This window comes from Vipera ursinii (assembly GCF_947247035.1).
Source record: "Vipera ursinii genome assembly, chromosome: W".
Lineage (NCBI taxonomy): Eukaryota > Metazoa > Chordata > Lepidosauria > Squamata > Viperidae > Vipera > Vipera ursinii.
Window position 1 is genome coordinate 2,211,464 of NC_139522.1, and position 22,922 is coordinate 2,234,385.

Genomic DNA, 22,922 nt, shown 5'->3' on the forward strand with positions numbered 1-22,922 from the left:
CAAGAGTTGTTTCCTGCCTTAGCTCTTAATTCAGTGCATCCAGGTTTGTAATTTGTAATGTCCAATTGATGTTAGCCAGTATGCAAGCAAGGCTATTCAATCCTTTAAATTGCACACAGTGAGCCCAATCTGAGTCCACCAGAGCAAGATATTCAGGGCTTAGATCTCTTTCATGGCATATGAATTGCAAATCACCTGAGGGGTCCTGGTTCCCTCCCCCTTTGAATTTTGCTGGAGGTTGTTCCTACACAGGGCAAGAATCAGGCTGGAGCTTTACTGAAGGTAAGTAGAAGGGAGACTCAATGTGATTCTAAATGGTGTGTGTGTGTGTGTCTCTGTGTGTAGCTACTAATACAAACAGGCAATACAAACATTCTGGATAAATTTTTCCTCCCACCATACAGAAGTCCCAAGGAGTTCAGGACTTGCTGTGCCAACTATTCCCAAATGCCATCTCTCCATAAATACATTCAACTGGCTTATTACAATACAAATGAAGCAAGAAAGAAAACTTTAAAATGAGTTTACACCCTCCCCCCATAGTCCAATTTTTCTTTTAAAGCTTCACGTGGGATCCCATGGCTCCTTCCTTCAGCTTTTCACAGGTATCTGGGGGACTGGTAGAACTTGGGGCATCCTCAGGTTGCATGGTGGCTTTTTGTAGATGGCTGGATTCAAAACTCAATTCCATGGCTCCATGGCATCTGGGTCAGTATGTGCTCTGCTTCCAAAGGTTGGGGAGGGTTATCTGTGCAGAGCTGAAAGACATGAGAACAAGAACTCCTCCCCCCTTTCTGGGTGGACTCTCCCAGGAGAGGCAGACAAAGGCATGGAAAACAAAGGATAAGAAAAGGAGAAATAGAATTGGGAGTGGGGTAATTTGCAGGAAGAGTTTTGAAAAGGCATTAATACTGCGGTTGTTAAAGATTCTGGTAAGAGAACATACATGAAAGGTATTGATAAAAGAAGGACATCGCCTCCTCACCCCAAAGAAAAAATATCTTGGCAAATACAGGAAGAACCCAATAACTAGTCTGACTCAGTGGCAGCCTGAGGCTAAATAAACAAACACTTAACACACACACTGGCTACAAGGAATGTAGAACTGGCTAACAGCAATTAGAACTGATAGAATTAGAATAGGAACACCAAAAGGTACACAACAATAAAATAATTAACACCGGATCCCTCCTGGAGCAAATGTTAACACCTTTTAGACAGATTTGAGAAAGAAATTAACCCAAACCCAACAATAGACACTGACCAACAAATCAGAAAAGACAAATTTAAACTCACCAAAAGGAAATGACAATTTTGGAAACCATGAAAAGGTATAAGAACTCATGCTTAGGACCATTCTGTCTCACTAGCTGGGGTTTCATGCTGAACTGTCACTCAACTTTAATCTCTGTGATCAAACCTATATTTCCAGTAGCTGGCTTCACGTTCTATTTGTTCCCCTCTGCACTGATTCTGAGAATCCCAGCTGGAAGAGTCTTGAATGGGAGAATTCCTCCCAACAGTCTCATTTCTGAACTGAACATTTGTAACGTGTTAGGACTTAGGTTATATCAGTCACAATGTCTGTAACTGGTCCAATGAAATAACAACAACAACAATAATAATACGGTTTGCATCCATCCATGGTTTTCCGCGGAGCTCCGGGAGATGAAGCGTCGGAGACGGGGCCTAGAGAGCGGTTGGAGATCCAGCCGATCCGAATCCGACCGATTGCGACTAAGAGCCTATATTAGGTCTTATCTCGCTGCGATAAGGGTGGCGAGGTCTAATCACTTTGCTACCCTTATCGCGTCTGCAGATAATCGCCCGGTCGCCCTGTTTAGGGTGACTCGCTCCCTCCTTAATCAAGAGGTGAGGGAGGAACCCTTGCAGGGTCGTGCTGAGGAGTTTAACCAACATCTGTCGGACAAAATCGCTCAGATTCGGACCGGTCTGGACTCTGACTGGGCAGAGTCTGACGATCAGGACACGGGCGGTCTTGTCGATATTACCTGGGAGGAGTTTGATTCTGTGACTCCGGAGGAAGTGGACAGGATTATGGGGAGGCTGAGCTCCACCACATGTTTATTGGACCCGTGCCCTTCCTGGCTGGTTTATGCAGCCCGGGAGAGGACACGAAGCTGGTTCCAGGCAGTTATATCGGATTCTTTGAGTGAGGGTAGTTTCCCCGCCGTCTTAAAAGAGGCGGTGGTGAGGCCTCTCCTCAAGAAGCCTGCCTTGGACCCAGCTGTGTTGAACAACTTTCGTCCGGTCTCCAACCTTCGCTTTCTTGCGAAGGTTGTTGAGAGTGTGGTGGCGCATCAGCTCCCTTTGGTCCTGGATGAAGCGGATTATCTAGACCCGTACCAATCGGGTTTCAGGCCCAGGTACAGCACGGAGACGGCATTGGTCGCGCTGGTGAATGATCTCTGGAGGGCTCGGGACAGGGGATATTCCTCTGTCCTAGTCCTATTACACCTCTCAGCGGCTTTCGATACCATCGACCAAGGTATCTTGCTGCGGCGTCTCAGGGGATTGGGAGTGGGAGGCACGGTTTTGCAGTGGTTCTCCTCCTATCTCCTAGGACGTTCGCAGTCGGTGTTGACAGGGGGGCAGAGGTCGACCTCGAGGTCTCTCGTTTGTGGAGTTCCTCAGGGGTCGGTCCTCTCGCCTCTCCTGTTCAACATCTATATGAAACCGCTGGGTGAGATCATTCGTGGCTTTGGAGATGGGTATCATCAGTACGCTGATGATACCCAGCTTTTCATTTCGACCCCAAACCACCCCAGTGATGCCCTCAACGTGATGTCCCGTTGCCTGGAGGCGGTTCGGGTCTGGATGGGGAGGAACAGACTTCAACTCAACCCCGACAAGACTGAGTGGCTTTGCATACCCGGGTTATTCCGCATATTCCATCTCTCTCTATGGGGGGTGAACTATTACCACCCGTAGATAGGGCTCGCAACTTGGGAGTCCACCTAGATTCACGGCTCACTTTGGAAGACCACATAGTGGCTGTGACTAGGGGGGCTTTCGCCCAGGTTCGCCTGGTGCGCCAGTTGCGGCCCTATCTAGGCCGGGATGACTTATGCACGGTCACTCACGCGCTCGTGACCTCTCGTCTAGACTACTGCAATGCTCTCTACATGGGGCTGCCCTTGAGGACCACCCAGAGGCTCCAACTGGTACAGAATGCAGCCGCGAGAGTTGTGTTGGGAGTCTCCCGATACTCCCATGTCACACCTCTGCTCCATGAGCTGCATTGGTTACCAGTTGTCTTCCGGGTGAGATTCAAGGTACTAGTAATGGTGTTTAAGGCCCTACATGGCAGGGGTTCGGAGTACCTTAGGGAACACCTAACATCAACTTCCCTTTGCCCTGTGCGTTCCCACAGAGAGGGCCTCCTCAGGGTGCCACCGATCAGAGAATGTCGATTGGTGGCCCCCAGGGGGAGATCCTTCTCTGTGGGCGCCCCGGAGCTATGGAATCAGTTACCGGTTGAGCTCCGGATGGCGCCCGATCTTCGCTCCTTCCGTCGCGATCTAAAGACATTCTTATTTGAACAAGCCGGCCTGGCCTGATGGGGGATTGGTGGGGTTTTTTATTGTTATTTTAATATTTGTATTTACTGTTTTTAGTGGGCATATATTTAATTCTTTTTTAAATTTTGTAACTTTGTATTTTTTATTCTTGCCCTGTTCACCGCCCTGAGTCCTTCGGGAGAAGGGCGGTATATAAATAAAATTATTATTATTATTATTAAAGAGAGGGACTGAGTTACTTGGCAATAAACTTACAGATTTTCTGGAGGAATATTTAAGCTAAAAAATGGGGACAGTGAATTAATTGATACAGAACATCCCTGTCCCCGGCAATCAAAAACTACAGGGTTAGCAGTGCATGTAACATAGATGTGTGTGTGGACAAGAATATCAAGCTTGCTATCAAGCAAAATCAAGCTTTTGACAGCAAGTGCCAAACAAAGTACACTAACCAAACAGGTGGTAAGAAAATAAGGGGAACTCAGGCACCACACACAGGTTATGTAGAAAGTAAACACAGGGTCAATTATAAAGGATTCAAATGTCTGTACACCAATGCACAGAGTATGAACAGTAAACAGGGTGAACTAGAAATTCAGGTAAATGAGGGCAGATATGATAATGTTGCCATTATGGAAACCTGGTGGGTTGAAACCCACAAATGGAATCATTTAAAGGAAACAGACCAAATAAAAGAGATGGAGTTTCTCTCTATATAAGAAATGACTACATCTCCACAGAAACAGAGCACAACAATGATGAAAAATCTTGAATGCATTTGGGTCAATATAAAAAGGGGAAAAAATGACATTGCCATAGGTGTATACTATAGGCCACCCAACCAAACAGAGGAAACAGGTGAACCTTTTGCTAGTCAGCTAACTAAGGTATGTAGGAAGCACAAGCAATAGAACATAGTCAAACTAGAGTCTTGGACTTTAAGAGAGCTAATTTCAATAAACTTAGAGAGGGCTTGGGAGGGATTCCATGGATGAGAATCCTCAAGGGAAAAACAATTCAAAAAGCTTGGGAAATTTTGAAAAAAAAGTTTAGCACAATACCAACAAAGAAAAAATAACAGCTCTCAAAAGATATTAGCATGGCTGCATAAAGAATTTTCTGATAAATTGAAAGATAAAAAAGACAAGCATAAAAAGTGGAAAGGGGCACATAACTAAAGCAGAATATCAGCAAATAGTCCAAGCCTGCAAAGATGAAGTGAGGAAAGTTAAGGCTCAAAATGAACTAAGGCTTGTGACCAAAGTCAAAAATAACAAAAAAGCTTCTTTCAACAAGAAAAAAAAGAAAAAAAATAAAGAAATGATTGTGGCAAGAAGGTGAGAAGCAACAGGGAAAAAGTAGAACTATTTAACTCTTTTTTTTCTGTGTCTTTACACAAAAGAAAAAAAGTTATCAAAAACAATACATAAAAAATAGATTAGAAACACAAACTAAAATACGCAAGAAAATGGCAAGTGAGCACCTATCCAACCTAGACGAGTTCAAATTACCAGGACCAGATGGATTACACCCCAAGGTTCTCAAGGAACTGGCAGATATGATCTCAGAACCATTGAACTATATTTTTCAAAGATCCTGGAGCACTAGGGAACTACCAGAGGACTGGAAAAGAGCTGATGTAGTTCCCTTTTTTTTCTCTTAAAAAAAGAAGAAAGGAAAGAAAAAATAGATCTAGGAAACTACAGACCTATCAGCCTGACCTCACCTGGGCAGATACTGGAAAAGATAATCAGACAACAAATCAACAAACACCTAGAGGCAAACAAAGTCATTACTAAAAGCCAACATGGGTTTGTCAAAAACAGATCATGCTAAACAAATCTTATTGCATTCTTTGACCAAGTGACAAAATTAGTGGACCAGAGGAATGCTGTTGATACGGGTACAGAATGCGGCTGCGAGAGTTGTCTTGGGAGTTTCCCGGTACTCCCATGTTACACCTTTGCTCCGCGAGCTGCATTGGTTACCAGTTGTCTTCCGGGTGAGGTTCAAGGTCTTGGTTATGATCTTTAAGTCCTTACATGGCATGGGTCCGGGATACCTCGAGGACCACCTGCTGCCGGCGTCAACTCCCCTCCTCAGGGTGCCTCTGGTCAGGGAATGTCGACTGGTGGCCCCCAGGGGGAGGGCCTTCTCTGTGGGTGCTCCGGCATTATGGAACCAACTGCCGGTTGAGCTCCGGATGACATCGGACCTCCGATCCTTCCGTCACGGGTTGAAGACCCACTTATTTGAGTTAGCTGGTCTGGCCTGATGGGGAATATGGGTTTTTAATTGGTTTTTATTACATTATTGCTGTATTTTAATTGGGCATGGTTTAATTCTCTTTTAATTTTTGTATAGCTATTTATATATGCCCTGTGAACCGCCCTGAGTCCCTTGGGAGAAGGGCGGTATAGAAATCAAATAAATGAAATGAAAATGAAATGAAATTTACTTGGGCTTCAGTAAGGCATTTGATAAAGTTGGTATAGGGTTTCCTGCCTGAGCAGAGGGTTGGACTAGATGACCAAGGTCCCTTCCAACTTTATCATTCTTATTAAATGCAAAAGTGAAACTTTTCCAGCAGATGAACTTAAAAACATTCCCCCCTGCTAACTTTGGGCTGTTCTTAAGAGTACATTGAGAGAAAGAGAAAACAAACAAACAAACAAACACATTTTTCTTCACTCTGTTTGTTGGCCAGACAGACAGAGTGAGGGTATTTTCTTTTTGGTAGCTTATTTTAAGCAGAATTTCTAGCAGAATTTTAAAATTCTTTTCTCTTTGGATTAGACAGTTAACAGTCACATTTACCTCACACACAAAGACTTTGACACACATACAGGTGAAACTCGAAAAATTAGAATATCGTGCAAAAGTTCATTTATTTCAGTAATGCAACTTAAAAGGGGAAACTAATGTATGAGATAGACTAATTACATGCAAAGCAAGATAGTTCAAGCTGTGATTTGTCATAATTGTGATGATTATGGCGTACAGCTCATGAAACCCCCAAATCCACAATCTCAGAAAATTAGAATCTTACATGCAGTCAATAAAACAAGGAGTGTACATAGAACAATATCGGACCTCTGAAAAGTATAAGCATGCATATGTACGCAGTACTTGGTTTGGGCCCCTTTTGCAGCAATTACTGCCTCAATGCAGCGTGGCATGGAAGCTATCAGCCTGTGGCACTGCTGAGGTGTTATGGAAGACCAGGATGCTTCAATAGCGGCCTTCAGCTCGTCTGCATTGTTCGGTCTCATGTCTCTCATCTTTCTCTTGGCAATGCCCCATAGATTCTCTATGGGGTTCAGGTCAGGCGAGTTTGCTGGCCAATCAAGCACAGTAATCCCACGGTCATTGAACCAGGTTTTGCTGCTTTTGGCAGTGTGGGCAGGTGCCAAGTCCTGCTGGAAAATGAAGTCAGCATCCCTATAAAGCTCGTCTGCGGAAGGAAGCATGAAGTGCTCCAAAATCTCCTGGTACACGGCTGCGTTGATCCTGGACTTAATGAAGCACAGTGGACCAACACCAGCAGATGACATGGCTCCCCAAATCAACACAGACTGTGGAAACTTCACACTGGACTTCAAGCATCTTGCAGTGTGTGCCTCTCCATTCTTCCTCCAGACTCTGGGTCCTTGGTTTCCAAATGAGATGCAAAAGTTGCTCTCATCAGAAAAGAGGACTTTGGACCACTGAGCAACAGACCAGGTCTGTTTTTCTTTAGCCCAGGTAAGACGCTTCTTGTTAAGTCGGGTTCATGGATTGATGAGATGCAGACGTGAGGGTACAAGGAGCCTTTATTAGATGACAGCGTGATCTGAACTGAGGAACACAGGTTACCTGGCTTGCTTTATACCTGTCCAGGTGAATGTCTGGCCAATAGGTTTAAACTCAGGTTTCCCGCCGGCAGGGCAGCCAATCCCTTTAAATCCGGCTTTCCCGCTGAACGCTGTTCCTGCACGGAGCTGTCCAGCTCCGCACCTCCTTATTTGGCTGCTACACGTGTATGCTAACCCAGCATACACTACACCCCTTCCCCCATAAGAATAGACAATGCCCTTGTGTTACAATTCCCAATTTCCCCCCAACATAACTATATACAATAAACCTCCTTCACAGACTCCCCGTGCCCTCCCCTCAAGTTCGCACATAATCTGAGAGGTAAGCAGGAGGCCTCGGGGTTCCCCCCCTTCAGGCAAGGTGTTACCACTTGTGTTGTTTGGCCTGAGGTTGTGGTGTGCCCCAGGTACCGGTGATGATGTTTCAGGTGTGGGGTTGTGACTGCCCACATTGGACCTGGAGTTATGAGGGCTCCCTGGTACTGTGGCAGATGTCATAGGCCCGTTATTATTGTCCAGGTGTTGATGGGGTAGGAATTGTCCCAAAGACCAAGATTTGGAAAACACTCCCCTTTCCCCTGTGTCCCCTTTGTCATTTTGAGTGAGTTCAGGTCCGGGAAGGTCCTCCTGGTTGTTACTGGCTGGAACTTTTTCAGGAACACAACGCCTGAGCTGGTCAACATGTCTCCTCCATTGGAGGCCCCCCTCCACCCTTACAATGTATGACAATGGGCCTGTTCTCTCAACCACTTCCCCCTGCACCCATGCCTCCCCAAATCCAACAGAAAAAAGAGGCTGACCACATGTGGGTAGTGAGTTTTTATACCCCCTGGACTCTATTGTCTGGAGTTATTTCCTGTTTCAAGCTTTGTATTTCCTTTGTCACATATTCTGTCCTGAGCCTAGGTGTGCCCCTCTAGGATTCTTGCTGGTTGAAGTCCCAGCCCACCTCCCTGGGGCTGGGGTATGTAGATTTTAGATGTCTGAAGTCTTCTTAGCTTCAACCTTCCTGGATGGTTTACATCTGCATTTCTATAGAGTTGGTTTCTGCCTGGGGGAGGGAGACTTGGGGCTATTAAGAAAAACTGGGCATGCTTTTCTGCCTCTTTAACTTCTTTTTAGGAAATGTATTTTCCTGCCCTTTTAATATTTCCTTCTCTGGGGAGCTGACTTCCCACAATCCTATCATTGCATCATCCACATTACATTACATTTTTAAATAAGCTGTTTAGCCTTTAAATCATTAAAGCTTGACAATATCATCTTTCAAGCAAACTATTACTTTTGACAGGGTCTGTTAGCACTCAAAGACAAATTTATCATCTTATAGGCTTTTGTAGATTTTGTAGATGACAGTCCACTTTCTGATGCTCCACATACCCAGAGTAGAGTGTTTTGACTTGAAAACTCTTCCCCATATCATTACCTCACTTCCTGCTCTACTCCCAGTGCTGGATATTTTTGGATATATAACAGAATAACAGAGTTGGAAGGGACCTTGGAGGTTGATGAGAAACCCCCTTCACCCCAATGAAAGGATATAATTTAATCAAACAAAATACATTAGCCAATACAGAAAAAAAACAATGCAAAAAAATCAGTCTGACTCAGGTCCAAGCTAAGCAGTCCCAGGCAAACAAACACTTAACATACCAGATACAAAGTGTCACCTTAAACATTTAAAATAAGCTTAACCGCCAGAATGCAAGACCAGCTATCAACAATTAAGACTGACAGGATTAGAACAAGGACATAAAAAGAACATAATAATAACAAATAGATAACAAATAGAAACACATCAGATCCTCTCCTGAGGCAAGGATTAACCTTTTTCCTGAGAAATATCTGTTAAATTAACCCATCAATAGACACTGCTCCATGAATCAGAAATGACAGTTTTGAAAACAAGAAAAGGTATAAAAACACACACTTGGGGACCACTCTTTCTAGCTAGCTGGGGATTCATGCTGAATTGTCACTCAACTTTAATCTCCGTGATTAAACCTTTCTTTCCAGTAGCTGGCTTCTTGTTCTATTTGTTCTTTGAGCTCTGATTGTGGAAATCCCAGCTGGAAGAGCCCAAAATGGGGGAGTTCCTCCCAACAAGGTCTTCTAGTCCAACCCCCATATCAGGCCGGAAACCGAAACCCTACAACTTTTCAGACAAATGGTTGTCCAATCGCTTCTTAAAAGAGTCCAGTCTGCTTCCAAGTGCAATTCAAGGTGTTGGTGATCACTTTTAAAGCCCTTCATGGCATGGGTCCAGGTTACTTGAGGCACTGTCTCACCCCACTCATGCTGGCAGAGGCATGCTGCAGGTCCCATCAGCCCAATTATTTTAGCTGGAGGGGTCCAGGAGGAGGGCCTTCTCTGCTGTTGCTCCTGCCTCTGGAACATCTTGCCCCTCCCCCCCATGTGAGGTTAGCCCCAACCCTATCTTTTCATAAAGGTCTAAAGACATGGCTCTGCCAGTCGGCTTGGGTTCCCAGTGGGGGAACAGCGCAATGGAGGTGGTTGATTAATAACAGATCTCAACTCCCCCCCACTCTGCCCCCGCCCTTCCCATGTTGGACTAGATGACCTCCAAGGTCCCTTCCAACTTACTTCTTATTCTTATTCTTATTCTTATTCTTATTCTTATTCTTATTCTTATTCTTATTCTTATTCTTATTCTTATTCTTATTCTTATTCTTATTCTTATTCTTATTCTTATTCTTATTCTTATTCTTATTATTCCATTGCTTTAATGTCTGATTTTAACTTTTTATGTTTTAACTGTATATGTAACTGTAAGCCACCCAGAGTTACCCTATGGTAAGATGGGCGGCCAATATATTTTATAAATACATACATACATACATACATACTTCCAGTGTTGGAGCACACAGAACCTATGGAGTCATTCCACTGAGTAATTGTTCTGTCAGGAAATTTCTCCTTAGTTCTAGGTTGCTTTTCTCCTTGATTAGTTTCCATCCATTGCTTCTTGTCCTGCCCTCAGGTGCTTTCGAGAATAGCTTGACTCCCTCTTATTTGTAGTAACCCCTGAAATATTGAAACACTGCTATCATGTCACCCCTAGTCCTTCTTTTCATTAAACAAGACATACCCAATTCCAGCAACCATTCTTTATATGTTTTAGCCTCCAGTCCTCTGATCATTTTTGTTGCTCTTCTCTGCACTCTTTCTAGAGTCTCAACATCTCTTTTACATCATGGTGACCAAAATTGCATGTAGTATTCCAGGTGTGGTCTTACCAAAGCATTATAAAGTGGTACTCACACTTCATGTGATCTTGATTCTATCCCTCTGTTAATGCAGCCTAGGACTGCATTGACCTTTTTTTGGCAGCCGCTGCACACTGCTGGCTCATATTTAAGTGATTGAGGGTGAAGGTTCATTCTCCAAGCTTGTGGGTTGGTTTCTGAACATTTCATTACCAGGCTAGGTAACATATTCAGCGGTGTTTAGGGGATGTCTGTGTCAGTGCTCTTCTATTTATAAGGGCTTCAGGTGTGGGTGTGTCAAGTGAAGGTCTTGTGATGAGTCATCAGAGAGAGGCTTGTGATGGGTCTTGTGATGGGGAGGTTACTTCAGGTCATGGTCGTTGGAGGGTATGAATTATCAGTGGGTCAGGGGTGAGTCATCAGTGAGAGGCTGGTGATGGGTCTTCTGATAGAGAGATTACATCAGGTCAGGGTCACTGGAAGGTGAACTTCTGGGGGGGAGGGGCTTGCATGGGTGGGTGAGGGTTGGTGCTATCTCCGGTTGGCTGTGCAATTGATTTGGATTCTGAGGGGTTCGTAGGCTGGTTGTGCATCAATGTGTCTGTTGATGGAATTGCTTGTGGAGTACCAGGCTTCGATGAACTCATGAGCATGGAGGGTGGTAGTGAGGCTGATGATTTTAGTGTTGCTCCAATTGAACTGGTGTTGTTTAGTGTCAATGTGGGTAGCGATTAAGGATTTGGGATTGTGGCGTTTGACTGCTAGGCAGTGTTCATGATCCTGGTTTTTAATTGACGTGATGTTTACCTTGCATAGAAGTGGTTGCAATTGTTACAGTTGATTTTGTAGATGACATTGTTTCTTTTATCCTTCTGTGTCTTGTCTTTGGTTCTGGATAATTTCTGGCGGAGTGTGGCTGTGGGTTTGTGGGCTATGGTTATTCCTAGGAGTTAGAGAATTCTGGCTGTCATTTCTGACTCCCCTTTTGTGTATGATAGGGTTAGTTTTTGCGTGGTGGTCGGCTGTGTGGTGTGTTGTGGTTTGGGTGCTGTGTGTCGGAATATGAAGTTTTTCAGATAGCCATTACAGAGAAAGACGTCAAGCAGCCATTTATCTTCTGCTTTTCTTAGTCTTATGGTGCTGCAGTGTGTCCTGGCCCTTCTGAAGAGGGTCTGAACACAGCTTCTTTTGTGTGCAATGGGGTGGTTGCTTAAGAAGCTGAGGATCTGGTCCGTGTGTGTAGGTTTGCGGTAGACACAGGTTCCCAGTTCTCCATTGTCCAGTCTCCTTACGCTGATGTCGAAGAATGGGAGTCTGTTGTCTGTTTCCTCTTCACGTGTAAATTTGATCCCAGGGAATATGTTCTTAAGTGTGTGGTGTATTTCTTCAATTTGGGAGTGTTTGATGATGACAAAGGTGTCATCAATGTAGCGTGTCCAGAGCTTTGGTTGGATGGTGGGTAAGCTTTGTAGGTAGAGCTATGGATACCCACCATCTTAAAGGCAGAAAGCAGCCCCAGTCTTCCTGCCATAGGAAAACAGCCTCAAGCAGAAGCCTGAAGAGGCTAGGCTTTATGAATGGATATTTTGTATCTTGATATTTTGTCTCTTGAGAAACCTATATGTGGGCCAAGAAGCAACAGTGAGAACTGGACACGGAACCACTGATTGGTTCAAAATTGGGAAAGGAGTCTGGCAAGGCTGTATACTGTCGCCCTGCCTATTTAACTTATATGCAGAGCACATCATGAGAAAGGCAGGGCTAGATGAATCAAAAGTTGGAATTAAGATTGCCGGAAGAAATATCAACAACCTAAGATATGCAGATGATACCACTCTAATGGCAGAAAGTGAAGAAGAACTAAAGAGCCTCTTGTTGCGGGTGAAGAAGGAGAGTGCAAAACTTGGGTTGAAACTTAACATTAAGAAAACCAAGATCATGGCATCCGGCCCTCTCAATTCCTGGCAAATAGATGGGGAAGAAATGGAGGTAGTGACAGATTTTATTTTCCCAGGCTCCAAGGTCACCGCAGATGGGGACCGTAGCCAAGAAATTAAAAGACGCTTGCTCCTTGGGAGGAAAGCCATGGCAAATCTAGACAGCACACTAAAAAGCAGAGACATCACCCTGTCAACAAAAGTGCGTATAGTCAAGGCTATGGTCTTCCCAGTTGCAATGTATGGCAGTGAAAGCTGGACAATAAGAAAGGCTGAGCGCCAAAGAATTGAAGCCTTTGAACTATGGTGCTGGAGAAGACTCCTGCGAGTTCCTTGGACTGCAAGGTGATCAAACCGGTCAGTCCTAGAGGAGATCAACCCTGACTGCTCTTTAGAAGGCCAGATCCTGAAGCTAAAACTCAAATACTTTGGCCACCTAATGAGAAGGAAGGACTCACTGGAGAAGAGCCTAATGCTGGGAAATATTGAGGGCAAGAGAAGAAGGGGACGACAGAGAATGAGGTGGCTGGATGGAGTCACTGAAGCAGTAGGCGTGAGCTTAAATGGACTCCAGAAGATGGTAGAGGACAGGAAGGCCTGGAGGAACGTTGTCCATAGGGTCGCGATGGGTCAGACACGACTTCGCAGCTAACAACAACAAATTTTGTATCCATTCAGAAAGCTGGGCCACTCTATTCATAAACAAAGAGCAGCAGAAACTCCAGATAAGCAACACAATAGGCAAGGAGCCAAAACTGACAAGATTAGCTCAAACAAAACACCTAGGATTTGCATTTCCCCTTTTGCCTATAGAGCTAGCCATGACCCTATAGGAATCTGGCAACAGCCATTAAAATAATCAAGGACATATTCTTGCACAGGAACAGGTATCTCAATCACAAAGCCCCAAAGAATGTATAAAAGCCCACCTACTCTCAACCCCATTTTGTCAGCCGCCCCCAAAATATGCTGCTGTCACTGTACTTTCTGGTTACCAAATAAACAGAGACCTCCTTGCAGCCTGCCTCCATTTTATTTCAGCATCTTTCTCTCAGCTTGGAACCAGACCTGATTTTACTTCCAACAGTATATATACACATTACATGTAGTCATGACAATCAGTTTAAATAGTGTTTTTATCATCTTTTATCATTATGATCACAAGTCACGATGGCCCTTAACCGAGATGGCCTCACTTAATGAACCCCACCCCTTGATTTCCCTGATGCAGTTGTTAAATGACCACATGGGTTATTAAACAGAGCATCGGGTGCCTTGGGTGGCGGGTCCACACAGCTGGTTCCAAAAAGGAGGCAGACAAGCAGCAAAAAGCTTTGCAAAACCAAAAACAACTCAGCAGGGGGGAAGAGCCCAGCTAGATTAGGGCTCAGTGTTGTGTTCAATATTGAAGAGGCTTCCAAACAAGCCTCCATGCTTGGTCAGAAGAAGTCCTGTTACATTAAAACACCAGGGAGGAAGCTCAATGATCCATTCACTGGTGGTATTTTGCAAAAGAAGGAAGCCACGCTTGTGGACTAGGCCTCTGCCCTGATCAGCTGGCAGTCAGGAGACTGCAGGTCTCTCCTAGCTCTTGCTAGGCTTTGGGGAACTGAGCCCCCTGCATGAAAAGGCAGCAGCTCCAGGACAAGCTTCTCAAAACCTTTCCCCTCCCTCCCTCACAAACCCACATTTTTTCAATAAAGAAAACAGAAAAAAACTGGGCAAAACAGATCTCTTAATCTTTCTCCCTCCCCCCCATTACATGCTGAAACTAAACTTTTTGTTTCCTTTTTGGCTTTAGATGTTGTTTATCTCAATGTGCCTGTTGATGGCCAATTTGTCTGAATGCTAGGCTTCCAGGAATTCTCTAGGATTTTTGGACTTGGCTTGGTCTAGGTCTAGGATGCTCAGTTTCCCAGTTGAAACTATGGTTAAGTCCATGTGTTGTGAAATTAAGGCATTTTCATCATATCTTCTGACTGCTAGTTGGTGTTCATGGATGCGTTCTGCTAGTCTTCTGCCTGTTTGTCCTACATTGTGGCTGTTGCAGTTGTTACACTGCATGTTGTAGATGACTCCTGTTGTTTTTTTCTTCTGGGGCTGCTGGGTCTTTAGGTTTACTTCAGATGCTTTGAAGGGCTTTAGTAGGCTTGTGTGCTATGGTGATGCCATGTGGTTGCAATAGTCTGTTCGTGGTTTCTGAGATGGTGGGAGCCACAGCAGAAAGGGTCTCCTTCTGGTACCCAGAGCATGTACTCTTTACAGTACTCTGATAAACTCCACCCATGATAAGATTTGGGAATTAAATGACCAAAGCCCAGGTGTTTCGAAAGGAGTAACTTTTTTTTTCTTTGTAGCCTTACCTTATAGAAACTGGTCCCTTCTATGAAGTGTTAACTTTATAGGGCTTCTTCCTTTTATATAAGTCATTTATACTTTTATTAATGGTGTGCCATATTTTTTAAAAAATCTTCATTTTTATATTGTAAATAACCTTTCCCATCTAGTAAGTTATGTATTATTTTTTTCTCTTTCTGTTTTTAAGTTTATAAGCTAACCACCTTCCCAGTTTATTGGCATTTTCAAAAAAGTTCTGTTTCGCTCTCTGTATCTGTTCTGCCACTTTTTCTGAGTCCAACAGATTTAGTTTATGTTTTATTATGTCCATTTCTCTTTTCAAAGTCTTTTTGTGGATTTTTTTGCAGTTCTAATTCTAACTTTCCAAATTTTTCTTTTAATAATGCATATTGCTGTTTTCTTTATTTTTCCTTGCCATCTATGTTATAGCTATGCCTCTAAAGTACGCTTTAGCTGTATCCCATAGATTTTTTACTGTTGTATCTTCTTTTTTATTTTCTTTGAAGAAAAATTCCATTTCTTTTTTCGCTAACTCTATAAATTCTTTTTCTTTTAATATGGATTGATTTAAAGTCCATCTTGGTCTTTTTTGTATTCCTTTCCAGGTCACTCAGAGGATTATGATCTGCCCATGTGCCTATTTCTATCTCAATATCCTGTATGTTCATTCTCACGTCAGCAGTCATCCAAATCATATAAATCCTTGACCATGGCTATTTGAATAAAAGGTGTATTGCAATTTTTGTGGATTAATCTCCCTCCAGACGTCTTGGATTCCAATTTCCTCCGCCTTATCAAAAAATGTCTTAGGTAACCTGCTTCCAGTTTTTCCTGTTTTATTACTTTTATAATCAATTTTTCCATCTATTATTGCGTTGAAATCTCCTAGTGAGCAAATATTTTGGTACTCCATTTCTATTATTTTTCTATGTAGGTTTTTATAAAATTTTTCTTGATTGTTGTTTGGTGCGTAAATTGCCACTAACTATATTTGCTTTTGGCGCAGATGTATTTCTACCATTAAGATTCTTCCTTCTTTATCTGAATATACCAATTTAGAATCTATTGTCTCTTTAATATATACAGCGACCCCTCTTTTTTTCTGATGCGCTGATGTGTAGTAAAGTTTTCCAATTTTTGGGTATTTCAATAGTTTATGATGTTGTTTTTTTATATGTGTTTCTTGTAGACAAATTATATCTAGATTCAGTTTCTGTAACTTCCTAAAAACCTTATTTCTTTTGATTGGGAAATTTAGTCCATTTATATTTACTGAAAAGATTCCATTTTCTTTCTCCATTTCCATTTCCATTTATTTATATTTAGATCTAGTGGATCTAGTAGTCCTCTGTTCTCTGGCAAATCCCTCACCTTCACCCTCTTGATCGTCTTTCTCTTTCTGTTCTCCTGTTTGTGCAGTCGCTCCTTGAGTCATCTCTTCTGTTTGTTTCTGCTCCTTACTCTCCCCTTGTCTTTGTTTCACTCCTTCATCTAGAATTGCTCTATTGCTTACTTCAAAATCTTCTGCTTTCCAGACAGAATCCAATCAATATCTTATATTGTTCCAGTTTATTAAAATGCCTTCCGGCATCAGCCATCTAAAGTTTATACCATTGGCAATCAGCTTTGTAGTCAGGAAGTGATAATGTCTTCGAGTATCTCTTACTCTCTTGGGTATCTGCTTTAAAACCACAATTTCTTTATTTTTATATTGTATTGGCTCATCTCTGGCTTTCCGTAGTACTTCATCTCTTGTTGTCTTCTTTATAAACCGTACATGTACTTCCCTTGGCAGTTTATTTCTTCTTGCATAGCTTGAGTTCATACGGAATATTTCATCAACCACTACTTGAATTTCTCCTCTATCTATATTCTCCTCCTCTCTCTCTATATATATATATTTTACCTCCAGAGAAGATGGCCGTGGCTCGCGGCTGAGCTAGAGAATGCGGGAGGGTGAGTCCTGGCTGGCTGAGCCCTGAGGAGGCTGTTGCTTGCTGCACGGCCTCGGCTGGGCACCGGGAGTTCCCGGTGCCGTAACAACTTGCCGATGCCACGGGAGATGTCGGTGTGGCGGTCCAGGTGCGCCGGGCCTGACCCGCGGCGGCGGCAACGTTTCTGAGGCCGCCGGAGATGAGTCGGGCGGCGAGGAGCCTGGGCCTAAAGTGGCCGGGCCGATCCAAGTGGTGGGGCGCCTGGGGCCTGCAGCGGAGTGCCTGGGGCCTGCGGCGACCGCGGTGATGCCTTTTGAGGCCGTTCGGCATTTTCACTGGATGGCGAGGCACCGGGACCCACGGCAGTTGGGATGCTTCGGCGAGGCTTTTCGGCCTATGATGACTGCAGTAACATCTTATGGGGCCCGCTCGAGGTGCGATCCGGGCGGTGAGATGCCCAGGGCCTGTGGTGGCCGAGACGATCTTCTCGTGGCCATTTGTGATCTGGGCGGAGGGGCGCTTGGCCTGGGATGGCCGAGTGCTCAATCTGACGGTCGGTTGGTGGACTTTCCCCTCCGGTGGAAGTTCCGCGGGGGTGGAGACATGCCAACCGAGGGGCCACGGGCTTTTCCTCCCCTGTGAAGGCCCTTTTGGGGCCGTTTGTTGGAGGATGGAGGCTGCCGGCGATACCGCCCGAAGAAGAAGACCATGGTGAGACCACCCATTTCCCTGGACGATATTTAAATTATGTGGCTTGCTACAGCCTTTCGGTCGTGAATTCAACTGGAGATGGGGATGCATGACTGGTTTGAACTTTATTGCTACCATTTTCCATCCGGGGTGGCTTTGGAGGTGCTGCGGTGGGGCCTAACGATGTTAGGCGGCAGGAGGGCCCGGCTGTGGTTGGCCGGACCTGTAACCTGAAGCCAGAGACTTGATTACATCTATTCGTTATTAGAACTATGGATGCCTCCACCGACAAATGGACTATTACTACCTCCCAGTCATTGGACTTTTCTTCTCCCTCTCTGCAACCTGTTCGGAACTGGATGGCGAAATTCCCTGATGCCAGAAGATCTTCTTGTCACTGTGAGAGGGTGACTTTGCTTGGGAGTCACTATCCAGCCCTGTAATTTTATCATCAATGGCTGTTGTATTGATTTTAGCCGATTCGTTTCCTCCTGCTTATAGCTTACTTTATTTTTTTCTATCTTATTGATGATCTATTCCGCGGGCACTTTGCTTGCCCTGAGAGATTCCCCCCTCTCCCAGGTGTGGCCCTCTGGTTTGTGCCGCCGATTCCTTAATGACGGATCCTGGGATCCCGAGAGGTGGCATGGCACAAAGAGGAGGCTTAGGGATTTTTTACGTAAACTTTTTAACGGGTTAGGGAGGGGGGAGGGATGTAAGTTCCAGCAGAAAGTTGGGGGGACTTTGCTGGATCTTTCCCAATCCAGGTTGGTAAATGGTCGCTGTGGTGGGGGGGAAGGTCTTGGGACCCGAGGGGATGGGGTGAGGACATTGATCCCCACGGTGATTGGGAATGGCGGCAGACGGATGAACAGAGGGCCATATCGAAACTTGGGATCGCGCCCCCGCTATCTTCGAGCGGTGGCGCACTCCAACCCTCTGGCCTCATCCTGCTTTTCCGGGGGTGGGGGAGGACAGGTGCCTGAGCTCAGGCTGGTTTATTTGAATGCCAGGTCTGTGGTGAATAAGGCTCCCCTCATTCGGGATTTGATTGAAGAGGAAGGTGCAGACCTGGCATGCATTACTGAAACCTGGTTGGACCCAGAGGGAGGGGTCCCTTTGATTGAGTTATGCCCACCAGGTTTCCGTGTGCTTCACCAGCCTCGGGCTCAGGGTAGGGGCGGGGGGGTGGCAGTTGTTTTTAAGGAGGCCCTTTGTCTGCGGCAGACCACTGCCCCTCAGATTGGCAGATGTGAGTCCCTTCTCCTGAGGTGGGGTCCTGGGGGTCAGTTGGGTCTGTTGCTCAAGTACCTTTCTCCCAGCTGTGTGGCAACAGCCCTGCCCGGGCTACTCGACGCTCTCTCAGGGTTGGCGGTTGAGTTTCCCAGGCTTATGGTTCTGGGAGATTTTAATCTGCCTTCCCTGGGTGGTGCGTTGGGGGTGGCCCGAGAGTTCATGGCTTCCATGATAGCCATGGACCTGACCCAGATTATCCAGGGTCCGACTCACGAGGGGGGAAACACGCCCGACCTTATTTTCATCTCTGGGCAGTGGTTTAATGGTCTGGGTGGGGTTACTCCAACATCTCAACCCCTTTCATGGACAGACCATTATCTCCTGTGGCTGAGCCTCCGTCATGCCACTCCCCGCTGCTGGGAGGCGGAACCGACCAGGTGGTTCCGCCCCAGGAGCCTGATGGACCCAGATAGGTTCCAGACGGCGCTTGGACTGATTCCTTCCTCCCTTTCCCACAGCCTGATCGAGACCTTAGTTGATGCCTGGCAACGGGTGGCTTCGGAGGCTCTCGACTGTGTTGTGCCTTTGCGGCCTCTGACCCGGCGCAGATCACGGCTCGCTCCTTGGTTCTCCACGGACCTGCGGGAGATGAAGCGCCGGAGAAGGGGCCTAGAGGGCATTGGTCGCGCTGGTGAATGATCTCTGGCGGGCCCGAGACAGGGGTTATTCCTCTGTCCTGGTCCTTTTAGATCTCTCAGCGGCTTTTGATACCATCGACCATGGTATCTTGCTGCGACGTCTTGCAGGGTTGGGAGTGGGAGGCACCGTTTTACGGTGGTTCTCCTCCTACCTCTCGGGCCGCTCGCAGACGGTGTTGACAGGAGGGCAGAGGTCAGCTCCTAGGCCCCTTAGTTGTGGGGTGCCTTAGGGGTCGGTACTCTCGCCCCTCCTGTTCAACGTCTATATGAAGCCGCTGGGTGAGATCATCCGTGGTTTTGGGGTGAGGTATCATCAATATGCCAATGATACCCAGCTCTTTATCTCCACCCCGAACCAAGCCAGTGATGCCCTCGATGTGATGTCCCGTTGCCTGGAAGCGGTACGGATTTGGATGGGGAAGAACAGGCTCCAGCTCAACCTGGCCAAGACTGAGTGGCTTTACGTACCGGCATCTCGACTTGTCCAAGAGGTTCCACCTTTGGTTATGGGAGGAGAGGTGTTGCCTCCCGTTGATAGGGCGTGCAATTTAGGCATCCTCCTGGACTCACGACTCAGTTTTGAAGATCATATTGGAGTCGTGGCCAGGGGGGCATTTGCCCAGGTTCGCCTAGTGCGCCAGTTGCGCCCCTATCTGGACCGAGATGCCCTACGTACGATCACTCATGCACTCGTTGACTCTCGGATAGATTACTGCAATGCTCTTTACATGGGGCTGCCCTTGAAGACCACCTGGAGGCTTCAGCTGTGCAGAATGCAGCCGCGTGGGTAGTGATGGGAGCATCCCGATACTCCCATATTACACTCCTCCTGCGTGAGCTGCATTGGCTACCGGTTGTCTTCCGGGCGAGATTTAAGGTGCTGGTACTTACCTTTAAAGCCCTACATGGCTTAGGCCCGGGATATTTGCAGGACTGCCTGCTGCCGGGGACGACTTCCCATCGCCCAGTGCGCTCACACAGAGAGGGTCTCCTCAGGGTGCCGTCGGCCAGACAATGTCGGCTGGCGACCCCCAGGGGGAGGGCCTTCTCTGTGGGAGCACCAGCCCTTTGGAACCAACTCCCCCTTGACTTTCAGATGGCCCCGGACCTCTGGTCCTTTCGCCGCGACCTCAAAACTTTCCTTTTCCATCAGGCTGACCTGGATTGACGATGGGTTTTTAAAATGTTTTAATTTTTAACTATGTAGTTAATTTATTTTGGGGCTGTTTATTTAATTCTTTTTTAATTTTTGTATTGTTGTTTTTATTGTTGTTAGCCGCCCTGAGTCCTTCGGGAGATAGGGCGGCATATAAGTCCCAAAAATAAATAAATAAATCTGCCTTTAAAACCTCCTCCAGGATGTCAATAATCACGTCTGCTATATTTTCTTCTCTATCCTCAGGAATATTTTGAAATCTTAAACAGTGTTCTGCTTTTTCCATCTCTAAAATTTTAATTGCGTTCTCTAATTTTTCATTTTCTTGTAATAACATTTCTATCTTTTTATTGTTATCATTGGACTTTTCTTCAATTTTCTGTATTCTCTGTTGCTTTTTAATTATCATTTGATTTTGAGCTTCAAATTTTTCCTTTATATCCAGGATTTCTTCACTTACTTTCTCAAGTTTACTTTGTGTCTCTTTATGGTTCTTTTGTGTCTCTGCATGATTCCTCTGCATCATCTCTTGATTACTTTGCATCATCTCTTGAAGCAGTTTTAATGAAGTCTGTGTTTCACTTTGAGCAGTACTTATTTTTTCATGTTGCAACATTGCTTCAATAGATCCCTGTGTTGTTGGACTAGATTGTCCTACTGAGGGTGCAGAAGAGGTTTTTTTCATAAGTCTGGTAATATTTGATGAACTCATTTTACAGCTTACAGTCTAAGGCCAAAACAGTATCTATTTAAGTTTAGCCAAAATCAACAAAAATAACTTTTTTTATCCAATTTATATCCGGCCCTTCTCAGGGTGGCTTACAATCTAAGAAGCACAAATCAATGTGCTTAGCAATAGCCTTCATTCTATGTATATGCCTGCTTATTAGGGCTTTTGCCCCCGCCCCAAGCAGCATTTTTACAAAGTCAGCTTATTGCCCCCAACAACCTGGGTCCTCATTTTACCTACCTCGGAAGGATGGAAGGCTGAGTCAACCTTGAGCCTGGTGGGACTCGAACCTGCACTAATTGCAGGCAGCTGGTGTTACTTAAGGAGGCATTAGCCCACTGCTCCACCAATGCTTTAAAAAGTCTTTTTCCCTTGCAATCTCACAACAAGGAACTTTTGTTATTTGCAGCTGTGTCCTCCAAGATCACTGTTGTAAAAACATTTTTTCCATTTCTCACTATTTGTACTGTCGTTTCTTCTTTTGCCACTAGATGTCCTCCTCAGCTTATTTATAAATGTCCGATATTCTTAACAAAGAGCACTTCCCCTTCTCTGTAATTACTTGCCACTTTTTACTTTAATCATTCTGGTGGTCTTTACTTTTCAGCCCTTTCCCACCAGGGGCTCAACATTTATAATCCTCAAGGAAAAGGAAAGAAAATTCTGGCTCACCCAACCTCTGCATGCAGTGGAGAATGAGCTGTTTTGCAGTGCTTCCCTTCCTGCTGGAGACAACTAGGGCTGCCTTGGCTCACCCGGCAGCCTTCCCCCCACTTTTTCAGAGGGGTCTGCAGTCCGCTCCGATTGGTCACCACCTGATCTGAGCTCCTGAAGTATCCCTCCTTCTTCATTGCCCCTCCAGGGCAACTTTCCAACCCTTTAAGGGTCGCTAGGCAAAAAGAAACCAGACTGGAAAGCCGAGGCACCAGCTTTTCCCAGTTCTCCCATCGGCTGCCAAACAGGAAGTCCTTGGCTGCCAAACAGGAATTGTATGATAAGGAGGAAACTTCAAGAGAGAAAACTGTAAAATATCTTGAAGAAAATAATCTTCCAAAGATCTCAGAGACATTTAAAATTATGTTAGATGAAAGGGTTACAATGATGGAAATATCAGAGGCCATAAAAAGACAAAAAAATGGAAAAACACCAGGGCAAGATGGGCTTCTGGCGGAGCTATATAAGAACCTCCAAGAGATACTAAGTGAACTGTTGAAAGACGTTTGCAATGAAGTCTTATTAGAAGCCAGACTGTTGTGATTCAGCGTCAGCCTGTAGTTTCGGCAGCTGAATCGGACAATTCTGAGGAGGAGGAGGAGGAGGGGTTTGGAGAGCCTTTGGTTGCAGATGCATCGCAGAGCTCTCAGCCAGGCCCCTCCCATCTTGTTCCTCCTCAGACCCAGCTGTGTGAGCCTGAAAGATTAGACGAAGATGATCCACAGCTGGCTTTGTTCAAGGACGCTCAAAGCAGGAGGCAGACAAGCAGAAGTGAACAAAGAAAAGCAATGAGGCACCTCGGGAGGAGGCAAAGAGAAGCCATGCCCTGAGACTGTTGTTTAAAAG